This window comes from Oryctolagus cuniculus, chromosome 8 (assembly GCF_051225735.1).
Source record: "Oryctolagus cuniculus isolate XC-2025 breed Fujian yellow rabbit chromosome 8, ASM5122573v1, whole genome shotgun sequence".
Classification (NCBI taxonomy): domain Eukaryota; kingdom Metazoa; phylum Chordata; class Mammalia; order Lagomorpha; family Leporidae; genus Oryctolagus; species Oryctolagus cuniculus.
Window position 1 is genome coordinate 81,739,759 of NC_142874.1, and position 12,297 is coordinate 81,752,055.

Below are 12,297 nucleotides of genomic sequence, written 5' to 3' on the forward strand. Positions count from 1 at the left end.
AAATCTGTATTCTGATCACTCTGAAACATATAGTGCTGTCTTCAGTCTCCACCCTAAGGCCTAAGGCCTAGTGCTAGCTGCGTCTACCTCCACCTGGATAGCTACACGTTTCAATCTTACCATGTGCCGAGCTGAACTCCTGTTAATCTTTCTCTGCCGAAGCAACTGCTCTGATATAGCTTTTCCTAACTCTGAGATGCTCAGGAGGAAAACAAAACAAAATAAAACAAGAAAACAAAACACAGAAATATTCATTGCTTGCTTGCTCTCATGTGCTATATTTGATCCATTGTTTAGTTCTGTTGGTTCTACAGAATCCAATAACTATATCTACTACTACTATCTCTTTTTCAAGTCACCACCTTCTTTCACCTGCCTGATAGCAAAAGTCTCTAACTGGTATACATTCTTCAACTAATGTTCTGCATAGTTAGCTTGCAACTGAGCAGACAGCCTGCACTCCACATCTTCCTGTGTCTTCCTCTCTCACTCAGAGGGGGTCAGGCCTTTTGATGGTCTATGAGCTCTGTAATCCAGTCTCCATTTCTGCCCTTGACTCCTATGATCCCTCAGCTCACCATCTGTAGCCACATGAGCCTTGTGTCTATTTCCTGAGCAACCCAGGCCTATTCTAATCTCAGGTCCTTTGTACTTAGACCATTCTTTCCCTCAGGTACCAACCTGAACTTTTCCTTACTTTCTTTGGGCCTATGTGCCAGTCTGAGTGAGACCTCCTGGATTACCCTGTGCTGTGGAGTGAATTGTGTCCAGTCCTCCCAATTTGTTTATTGAAATCTTAACTCCCAGTACCTGAGTGTGACCATATTTGGAGCAGTAGGGTTCTTGCAGATATAATTAGTTAAGATGAGGTCATGTGAGGATATTTCAAAATATTCATAGAGGATGGAATTAAAAGACAAATATTTTGATGCAAAAATATTCTTGAAGTTATTTATAAGTACAAATAGTGAACTCTTTTGGGCTTCTAATGCAATAAGATCAGGGCTCTTATAAAAGGGAGGAATATTGATACAGACATGCGCACATGGAGAATGCCATGTGAACATGAAAGCAGAGACAGTGGGGATACCTCTCTGAGCCAAGGGACACCAAAATTTGCCAACCACCAGAAGCTAAGGAAAAAATGTGAGCAGGATTGTCTCTCAAGCCCTAAGAAGGAACCCACACTGTTGATGCCTTAATCCTGGACATCTAGACTAGAGAATTGTGCAACAATAGTTTTCCATTGTTAAGTCAGTTAATTTGTGATTCTTTATTACAGCAACCCTAGAAAGCAAGCATAGACTATAAAATAACAATGTCCCATACTCTCTGTTCCTCTTACCTTACTCTAAATTATATCCCTGATTGTATTTATCATTATCTGACAGAATTTATACTTACCTGTTTGCTCATTAATACTCATCTGTCACTTGAAAGTAAGTTCCATGAGCACAGAGATGTGGTTGTGTCACCATTTTTAAACTTAGAATCTCCAGCACCTTTGTAGTACCTGACAGATTGCTGTTCAAAAACTATTTGTTCAGTGAATTAAGTGTCTTTGCTGTGACTTGAGTTAGAGTTCCAATCTCAAAGCCCAAACTCCATTACATGACAATTTCTCCAATGTGCATAAAAAGTAAACACATTTCAAAGAATTATGTTTGTGATTAAGGAAAGAAAACATTTTATGATACTACATTTTAAAGCTTACTTTTTAAAATCTCTGCAACATTTTTACTGTTACAAATCCTAGTACAGTATCACCTGTCACTTGGCACAACAGTGAAGAGTGCTTTGGGAAAGGCAGTATTTGTATTTACTAGGAAACTATGCAAAAAGAGAGACAACTGTAGTTGTCTCTGAAAGCCTTCTCAGATGGTCGCTGTTTGTCTCCCAGCAGCTCCTCCTGACTTGGATCCTGGATGAGCTTCGTCTTTGCTTGTAACTGCTACCTCTTGACCCTTGTCCATACCTCTTCCCCTAAAAAACCCAAGTCCTTTGAAAGTCTTACTAGTGCAACCAAATATTCTCCTTGTTGGAGTCATCTACATTGCTTGAAGACCTTAAGAACATTACTTCCTTCTTGCCCAGCAATATCTTTGTTATAATTCTTGCTTTTTCAGTTTATTTATTTAGATTTATTTGAAAAGTAAAGTGATAGAGATTGAGAGACAGAGAGAGAAAGAGAGATCTTCCATCCACAGGATCACTCTCTTAATGTCCACAAGAGTCAGGACTAGGCCAGGCTAAAGCCAGGAGCTGGAAACTCCATCCACATCTCCCACTGGGTGGCAGGGACCCAAGTACCTGCTTCATCCCAGGGTGTCCATTAGCAAGAAGCTGGACCAAAAGCAAGGCTGGTCTTGATCCCAGACACTCTGATGTGGAATATGGTTGTTTCAAGTGGCAGCTTAATCAGCTATGCCACATGTCCTTCCCAATTCTTACCTTTGAAAATCCAGATAGCTAATAGCTCTGCTAACTGCCAGTGACCTTGTCCCCCACCTTCCCTCTGATATCCACTTTTCACTCCATGGTCATATGGTCTTACCCCAGGACATGCCAATATTGATAAGGCATTCTATGTCTTTAGAATCAAGAATTAATTCTCTGATCATCACTTCTCATCTTTCCAACTGACTTTCTCTATTACCCCATTTCTAATAACTTTTCAACCCCACTGAAGCCTTTAATCCAATAGCTCTACAAGCTTCTCACTGTCCCTGCTCTATCTCATGTCCTTCTTCCTCTTTAACTCAGCTTGGATTCTGTGTAATATTATTGTGTTATAACCACTGCCTTACATATGCATCAATTTCTCCCTCTCTCCTTCTGCCATATTCACCTGGAAGAAACTAAATTTTGATTACATCTAGTTTTTTTATCCACTCTAAGCATGCTCCCATGCAATGCATACCTGGAGAACAATGCTAGGAGGTCTGAGTATTGGGGGCCAATAATTTCAAACAGGTCTTTGTGGTTGGGGTGTTGTAGTCCTACTCTGTCTCCCTAATCAATTCATTCTTTCAGCCCTCCAAGACAATCAACAACCTCTTTCTTTTTGAATATTCCTTGGATTTCTTCATTCACAATTGATGGCCCTGAAAAAAAAGATGCAATTAAAAGAGAGCTTCCACATATTCCCATCACCATTGCTATTACTCTGCCCATACTCATATGCTGAACAATGCTTCTTATCCTCTTATTATGGATGAATTGTACACACTTTTATGTGAGGCTAAGCCCTCCACTCAGGCACTTGATTTCATGCCGTACTTACAAGTAAGTTTCATCAATCTTGAAATCTCTCTCTTTCTCTCTCTCTCATAAATGCTTATTCTTGGTCTTGCCTTCCCAAAAATCACATATTTTACTTAAGTACTGGGCCATTTCTGTTAGAGTATATATATTCCCTCCTTTTATAATACCCTCTTTTACACCAATTACAGAAAAATTCCTCTGAAGAGTTGTCTATACTGTACTTTCTACATCCAATTCTGGTTCTCTGGAAACTCTGGTAAACCCACTCCATTCAGACTTCCTCCACACCATTTCACCAAACTATTTTTGTAAGGTTGCTAGTCATCTCCATATTGTTATATATTTTGGCCAGTTTTAGTATCTTCTGACTTATCTATGAGAAATATTTCACAAAATTTTTTCACTTTACTTTTAGTACTCCACATTCCATCTTGGTTTTCCTTTTACTTCATCAGCTATTCCTTTTCAATCTACAACCTCAATTCTTAGACCTCCTTTCTCTATCTTTACTCCATAGCTGATACCAAACATTCCCATTATTTAAATATAAACTTGGGGTGGGCATTCAGCCTAGTAGTTGAGATGCGGTTAGGAGCTACGTCCCACATTAGAGTGCCTAAGTATGGTGCCCAACTCCAGCTCCTGACTCCAGCTTCCTGCTTGTGTGAAAACTGAGAAGCAGCGGTGATGGCTCAAGTTGGGTACCTGCTGCTATATGGGACACCTGAATCAAATTTCTGGCTCCTGGCTTCCACCTGGTCCAGTACTGGCCATTGCAAACATTTGGAGAGCAAACAGGCAGATGGAAGTTCTCTCTATTTCTGTGTCTTTGTGTCTCACTCTCTGTCTCTAAAAGAAACATACAAATTAAAAAAGAACTTTAAAAATTAATAAATACTATCTCTCTGTCTATCTCTAAAAGAAATAATTTTTTTTAGAAAAAGAAAAGAAAAAATTTTTAGATTTCCATTATGTGCTACTGACTCTCAAATCAAATGTCTGGCCCACTGACTCTTTTCTCCAACTTACTACTCTCTGTCTCTGCCTACAAATCTAATAGCAGCCTTTTCCATCCCAATAAACAGCAACTATATCCTTCTAGATGTTGACACTGGAATCATCCTTAGCTACTCCATCTCTCTTTCTTTCTTTCTTTCTTTTTTTTTTTTTTTTAAGATTTATTTATGGGGCTAGTGCTGTGTCATAGTGGGTAGGGCCACCACCTATAGTGCTGACATCCCAAATGGGTGCCAGTTCAAGTCCTGGCTGCTCCTCTTCCAATCCAGGTCTCTGCTATGGCCTAAGAAAGGAGTGGAAGATGCCCATGTCTTTGAGCCCCTGCACCTACATGAGAGACCCAGAAGAAGCTCCTGGCTCCTAGCTACAGATCAGCCCAGCTCTGACTGTTGCAACCATCTGATGAGTGAATCAGCAGATGGAAAACTTCTCTCTCTGTCTCTCTTTGCCATTGCCTCTCTGTAACTCTGCCTTTCAGATAAATGAATAAATCTTTAAAAACAAACAAACAAACAAAGGCCCTAATGGTTTCCATTGCCTTCAGGCTGAAGTCTACATCTCTTTGCTCTGAACTAAAAGTCCTGAATATTGATAGACCTTTTGCTTTGGGGAAGATGTTCCTGAAGACTGATATCCACAGGAGAATGAAAAAGGAAAAAGATTGAAATACAAATAATTTGTGAAACTTCTTTATATTAAAATTCATGCCCCTGAGGTGGGTTTTGTGACACAGCAAGTTAAGCTGCTGGCATTTGGTATCAGAGTGCCAGTTGGAGACCTGGTTGCTCCACTTCTGATCCATCTCCCTGCTATTGTGCCTGGGAAGAAGTTGATGATGAGTCCCTGCCACTCCTATGGGAGACCCGGATGAAGTTCCTAGTTTCTCTCTCTCTCTCTCTCTCTCTCTCAGAATCTCTCTGTCACTGTCTCTCTCTCTCTCTCACTCTGTCACTCTGACTTCCAAACAAATAAATGTATATCTTTTTTTAAAATCATACTATTATAATACAGTAAAGAAAACACACATTGTATGAAGAGAAAAAAAATTCAAAGAAAGGCTGGCACTGTGACATAGTGGGTAAAGCTGCCGCCTGCAGTGCCAGCATCCCATGTGGGCACTGATTCGAGTCCCAGCTGCTCCACTTCCAATCCAGCTCTCTGCTATGGCCTGGGAAAGCAGTGGAAGATAGCCCAAGTCCTTGGGTCCCTGCACCTATGTGGGAAGACCCAGAGGAGCTCCTGGCTCTTGGCTTCGGATCAATGCAGCTCCAGCTGTTGAGGCCAATTGGGGAGTGAACCAGCAGACGGAAGACCTCTCTCTCTCTCTCTCTCTCTCTTACTCTGCTTCTCTCTCTGTGTAACTCTGACTTTCAAATAAATAAATAAATCTTTTTTAAAATTTCAAAGAAAAAGTATTTACATAATACTTATGGAGAGGGAGTTAATATCCTTAGTAAATAAATGTTTAACATCATTAGAAATAAAGGAAAAACAAAAAAATTATAAAACATGACTTCTGTTCATAAAATTGGCATAGAAAAAATTTAAGCAACGAAAATTTCTCCAAACTCTCTGAAGGGTACATTTATCTCTCTGTAGCAAAGAGGCTGAAAAGTTTACATACTCTTTGACTTTGAAAATGACCATAGACATGAGCAAAGATTTTCCGTTGCAGCACTGTTTACAGTAGTAAAAGTAAACAAATAAGCAGCAACCTAGAAACTACATATTTTAGAAGAAAGGATTGAGTACTTACTTTATGGAACTTCTACATATTGGGATATATAATGGAAGGCTAGTTACCCATTCAGGTAATATTTTAGAAAAATATTTCAAAGACAGTCATTACATAATAAAATTGTTTCAAATTATGAGTGTTTCCTTCCCGATAAGGGTCTTTGCTAATCTTTTCCTTGGCTGGCCTTTGGACCCTGCTTCCTTCGGCACACTTGCTGTTTTCTGCTGGTCTGCCTTCCCCAGCAGCCAACCTTGTCAGCGGCTCTGGCCTCACACATGCTGGGTTCCATCTGCCCAGGATGCTCTCACCCCTTCTTCTTCCCCTAATATCACATCTGCTCATCCTGCAAAACCCAGATCAAGAGGAAACACTTCATTCTCTGTGCCCTCAAAGTAATTCTTCCATAGTTAAATTTACTTTAGAGATGTATTAACTTGAGGCCGGTGCCGCAGCTCAACAGGCTAATCCTCTGCCTAGCGGCGCCGGCACCCCAGGTTCTAGTCCAGGTCGGGGCGCCGGATTCTGTCCCGGTTGCCCCTCTTCCAGGCCAGCTCTCTGCTGTGGCCCAGGAGTGCAGTGGAGGATGGCCCAAGTCCTTGGGCCCTGCACCCCACGGGAGACCAGGATAAGTACCTGGCTCCTGCCTTCAGATCAGTGTGGTGTGCCGGCCGCAGCAGCCATTGGAGGGTGAACCAATGGCAAAAGGAAGACCTTTCTCTCTGTCTCTCTCTCTCTCTCTCACTGTCCACTCTGCCTGTCAATAAAAAAAAAAAAAAAAAAAAAGTATTCACTTGAAAGGCAGAATTACAGACAAGGAAAAATGGAGAGACAGAGAAAGAGATTGAGAGATTTTCCATCTGCTGCTTCACTCCCCAAATGGCCACAAGAGCCATGGCTGGACCAGGCTAAAGCCAGGAGCCTGGAGCGCCTTCTGGGTCTCAAGTGGGTGGCAGGGATGTAAGCATGTCTGCAATCTTCTGCTGCTTTCCCACATGCATTAACAGTGGAGCAGCCAGGACCAAACAGGCACCCATGTGGGATGCCAGGATCTCAGGTGGAGACTTAACCTGCTGTGCTACAATGCCGGCCCTAGCTAGTTCTATTTTATTTTATTTTATTAATATTTGTTGATTTATTTGAAAGGCAAAGCTACAGAGAGGCAGAGGCAGAGAGAGGGAGAGAGGTCTTCTATTCACTGCCTTACTCCCCAAATGGCTGTGACACTTGGAGATGGGCCAATCCGAAGCCAGGAGCCAAGAGCATCTTCCGGGTCTCCTACATGGGTGAAGGGGCCCAAGGACCTGGGCCATCTTCTACTGCTTTCCCAAGACATTGCAGAGAGCTGGATCTGCAGTGGAGCAGCCAGATCTTGAACCAGTACCCATATGGGTTGCTGGCACTACAGGCGGCGGCTTTACCCACTACTCCACAGCACTGGCCTCGCTAGTTCTATTTTTTTTTTTTTTTTAAGATTTATTTATTTGAAAGTCAGAGTTACAAATGAGGGGTAGGGGAGAGGTCTTTCATCCGCTGGTTCACTCCCCAATTGGCCGCAATGGTTGGAGCTGCACTGATCTGAAGCCAGGAGCCAGGAGCTTCTTCTGAGTCTTCCCACATAGGTGCAGGGCCCAAGGACTTGGGCCATCTTCCACTGCTTTCCCAGGCCATAGCAGAGAGCTGGATTGGAAGTGGAGCATCTAGTACTCGAACTGGTGCCCATATGGGATGCTGGCACTGCAGGCAACGGCTTTACCAGCTATGCTACACCGCTGGCCCCTAGTTCTATTTTAATATGTACACATCTATTATTTGTCTGTGTTTACAATTATCTAGTCAGACTATGAGCTCATCAGAGTTAAGACTGGGTGTTTTTTCTGAATTCCCAGTGTTTACCATAGTTTTTCACATTTAATAAATACTCAATAAAGCTTGTGATTTAGCACAAATAGAAACAATCATGAATCATAATCTATAACCACAGCTGGCAGACAGCATTGAAGTTCCACTAAATTGTGTGCATAAGAGAATGTGTGTGTGTGTGTGTGTGTGTTTGATGGTTGTGTTTGTACAAATAATTTGAAAGGATTATTGTATCAAAAATAGTTTTGTAGTCTGGCGCTGCGGCGTAGTGGGTAAAGCCGCCGTCTGCAGTGCCAGCATCCCATATGGGTGCCTGTTTGAGTCTAGGCTGCTCCACTTCCTATCCAACTCTCTGCTATGGCCTGGGAAAGCAGTAGAAGATGGCCCAAGCCCTTGGGCCCCTGCACCTTCATGGGAGACCCGGAAGAAGCTCCTGGCTCCTGGCTTTGGATTGGTGTAGCTCCAGCCTTTGCGGCCATTTGGGGAATGAACCAGTGGCTGGAAGATCTCTCTGTCTCTGCTCTCTGTAACTCTGCCCTACAAATACATAAATAAATCTTCAAAAAAAAAAAAATAGTTTTGTGAGAGATGGAGAGAAATAGACCAATGTATATAGAGAGAATAACAGAAAGAGAGTTTCTGTTCATTCCCCAAATGCCCACAATGGCTAGGGCTGGACTGGGACCAGAGCTGGAAGTCAGGAACTTAAACTGGATCCTCCACATGGATGAAAAAGATCCAACTACTCGAGTCATCATGTGCATCACTCCATCTGGGGTCTGAACTTGCAGGAAGCTAGAATCAGGAGTTGGAGCCCAGACTCAAACCCAGGAAATCTGATGCAGAATGCAGGTGTCTTAACTTGCATCTCTCTCTTTTTAAAAACAAAATATTTTATTTATTTGAAAGGGAGAGTTACAGAGAGACAGAGACAGAGACAGATCTTCCATACACTGGCTCACTCTCCAAATGGCCACAATGGCCAGGATCAGGCCAGGCCAAAGACAGGGGCTAGAAACTCCATCTAGGTCTCCCAAATAGTTAGCAGGTGCCCAAGTACTTGTGCCATCTTCTGCTGCTTGCCTAAAGATAAGATTTGGAGAAGCTGGGAATTGAACTGGTGCTCATATGGGATGCTAGCATCACAGATGGTGGCTTAACCTGCTATGCTGCAATGCTGGTCTCTTAACTGGCATCTTAACCACTAGGCCAAACATCTGCCCCAAACATGCACTTTTTTAAAAAAAGATTTTTAAATTTATTTTAAAAGCAGAGAGCAACACAGAAAGAAGGATGGAGGGAGAGAGAGACAGAATGAGAGTGAGAGAGAGAGAGAGAAAAATCATCCATCTGCTGGTTCTCTCCTCAAATGGCTGCAACAGCCTAGGCTGGGACAGTCCAAGGTCAGAACTCTGGAATTCTCTCTGGGTCTCCCACAAGGGTGGCAGGGGCTAAACACTTAGGCCATCTTCTGCTGCTTTCCCAGGCACATTAGCAGGGAGCTGGATTGGGAGTGGAGCAGCCAGGACTCAAACCGGTGCACATATGGGATGCCAGTGTTGCACATGGTGGTTTAACCCCCAGTGACACAATGCCAGTCCCATATGCACATACCTTTCACTTAGAACTCTCAAAATATAGTCAGCATTTCACAAAAGTGTATGTCATATCAGAGTGCTGTCTTGAGTCCCAGTGGCTCCACCTCCAATCCAGCTTCCCACTAATGTACATGCATGGGAAGGAAGTGGGTGATGGTCCAAGTTCTTGGGCCACTGCCACCCATGTGGGAAACCTGGATGGAATTTCCAGCTCCTGGCTTTGGCCTAGCCCAGCCTTGGCTCTTGTGGCCATCTGGAGAGTGAACCAATAGATGGAAGACCCTCTTGCTTTCTTTCCCTCTCTGTCTAATGCTCTGCCTTTCAAATAAATAAATAAACATTTTAAAAAACTGTATGTTTTGTTTCCTTAAAGAGATTATAACTGGCCCTTTGCAGCCATTTGGGGAATGAACGAGCAGATGGAAGATCTCCCTATCTTCTCTCTCTGTAACTCTGCCTTTCAAATAAATATCTATATTCATATATTGATATTTATGCATTTATTAATTGAATAAATAGTTAAAATCTTTTAAATTATTTTAGATACTTATTAAATTATTTTACATTAATATCTTATATAATTTTATATTTTTAGATACACAAGTCCACAAATAGTATTACAGATGTCATGCCACATAGATGTTAATAAATATACTTTAATATACATATTTATTATCATTTTAACCAAGCTTCTAAAAACACAGGGCCCCCAAGTTCTCCAATTAGCTTCTGATCTCTATTTCATAACAAAGACTCATCACCATCACTACCAGGATACATGGCTATGTGTGTGTGCAGGAATTACAGTTCCTTTAGTGTGACATCTTGGTTTGCCTTTGGATTTTGTTTCTTAGAATTTGTGATGTTGAGCAAGTTACCTTTCCATTCTCACGGGTTGTTGTTGTGTGTTTCTGTGTGGCAAGTCCTAAATGGCATAGTATTACTGCGTCTGGGAACTAAATTAGTGTGAAGAAATGTTAGGCATTATTTTTCCCTCAACCTGAAGTTCCCACACTCAGAAATACTCCATTCATCTGTTTGTTTACCTAGTACTTACATTCCATCTTTACAACTGCTATGTGAAATAGCAGGACAGCATCATACTTTATGTTATAGATAAGGAACATGAAGCAAAGAGAAGTTCAGAAGTATAACTTGAGTTACATGGGTTGAAACCTCTCTTAGAGTCCTTGTCAAACTCTTCCTGCTGGAGTATACCACGTTGGAGCCTTGTGAAAACTCACAGGTGTTTTCCTTTTTTTTTTTTTTTTTCTTAACTTGGAGACTTTATTTCCCTCTAGCTTCTTTCTCCTGATCACTCACGAGAACCAAAGACCATGAAGAACACAAAATGAATGCTCTAATTTGTTTCCATACTAGAGCATGTCAAATGCTAAACCAACCGTAGGAAACTATGAGTCTACTGCTCATTACCCAGCCTCTTCCGACATTATCAAGGGCTGAATACCAGAGGATTAAGTGTGAGGACAGAGTAAGTCAAGAATGGCCATGGCAGACACACGTGCAGCACCATCACCCTCAACCAACCATCTGGCTGCAAAGTCTATACTTAGCTTGTGGGCACTTTCTACTCCTCTGTCTCCATTTATAAAAGGAAAAGAAGTTGAAGGTTCACCTAATTTATAAGAGAAAAATAGCTTTGACTGGATTTAATCATTCGAATTTAAGTAGTATTTGTAGCCTAAAAGGCCTAGACCATGCTTTCCACACTGTATCTTTTTTAAAAAAATATTTATTTATTTATTTATTTATTTGAAAGTCAGAGTTACACAGAGAGAGAAGCAGAGGCAGAGAGAGAGGTCTTCCATCTGCTGCTTCACTCCCCAATTGGCCTCAATGGCTAGAGCTGCACTGATCCAAAGCCAAGAGCCAGGAGCTTCCTCTGGCTCTTCCCACATAGGTGCAGGGCCCAAGGACTTGGGCCATCTTCCGTTGCTTTCCCAGGCCATAGCAGAAAGCTGGATTGGAAGTGGAGCAGCCGGGACTCGAACTTTCACATATATGGGATGTCAGCACTGCAGACGGTGACTTTGCCCGCTATGCCACAGCACTGGCCCCTCCACACATCTTAACTAAGAATTTTTAAAATATCTCTTGAGGGAAGTGTGTGTGTGTGTGTGTGTGTGTTGACATGCTCTTTTTCCATATCAGTGTTCAGGGCTACACTGCTTCCGTTCCAGCTTCCTGTTAATGGACACCAAGGGAGGAAGCAAATTATGGCTCAAATACTTGGTTTCCTACCACCCAGGTAGGAGACCTAGACGGAGTTCAGGCTTCTGGCTTCATTTGGTCCAGCCCTGGATGTTGTTGGCATTGGGAAGTGAACCAATGGCTAGAAGATCCCTTTCTCTGTCTCATCCTCCCTTTCTCTCTTTCTCTTTCTCTCCCCCTTCTTTCTCACCCTTTCTGCCTTTGCTCTGCCTTTATATAAATATATACATATATACATAAAATATGGCATATATATTTTAAAAAATCTTTCTATATCTTCCAGACAAAATTTAGAGGGGTAACATATCTCTAAAAAGAATTGGCCTCACTTCCAAATAAGTATCTTAAACCAAAATACATAAGGTCCAAAACAATCTTACAACTCATCAACTAAATGGGCAGCATCTCCGCTGTCTCCAAACCAATCAATAGACCACAATTCAGATATTCTGGCTCACATGGTCCTTGGTCCAAGTTCTGTGGGGAGCAATCCGGACTAGACTAAGTTACTGGAATTAAGACTTATTCTATGCATCTGCTCTCCCACAATATGGCGCTGGGAGAGAAGAAAACAGCTTTTACACAGCT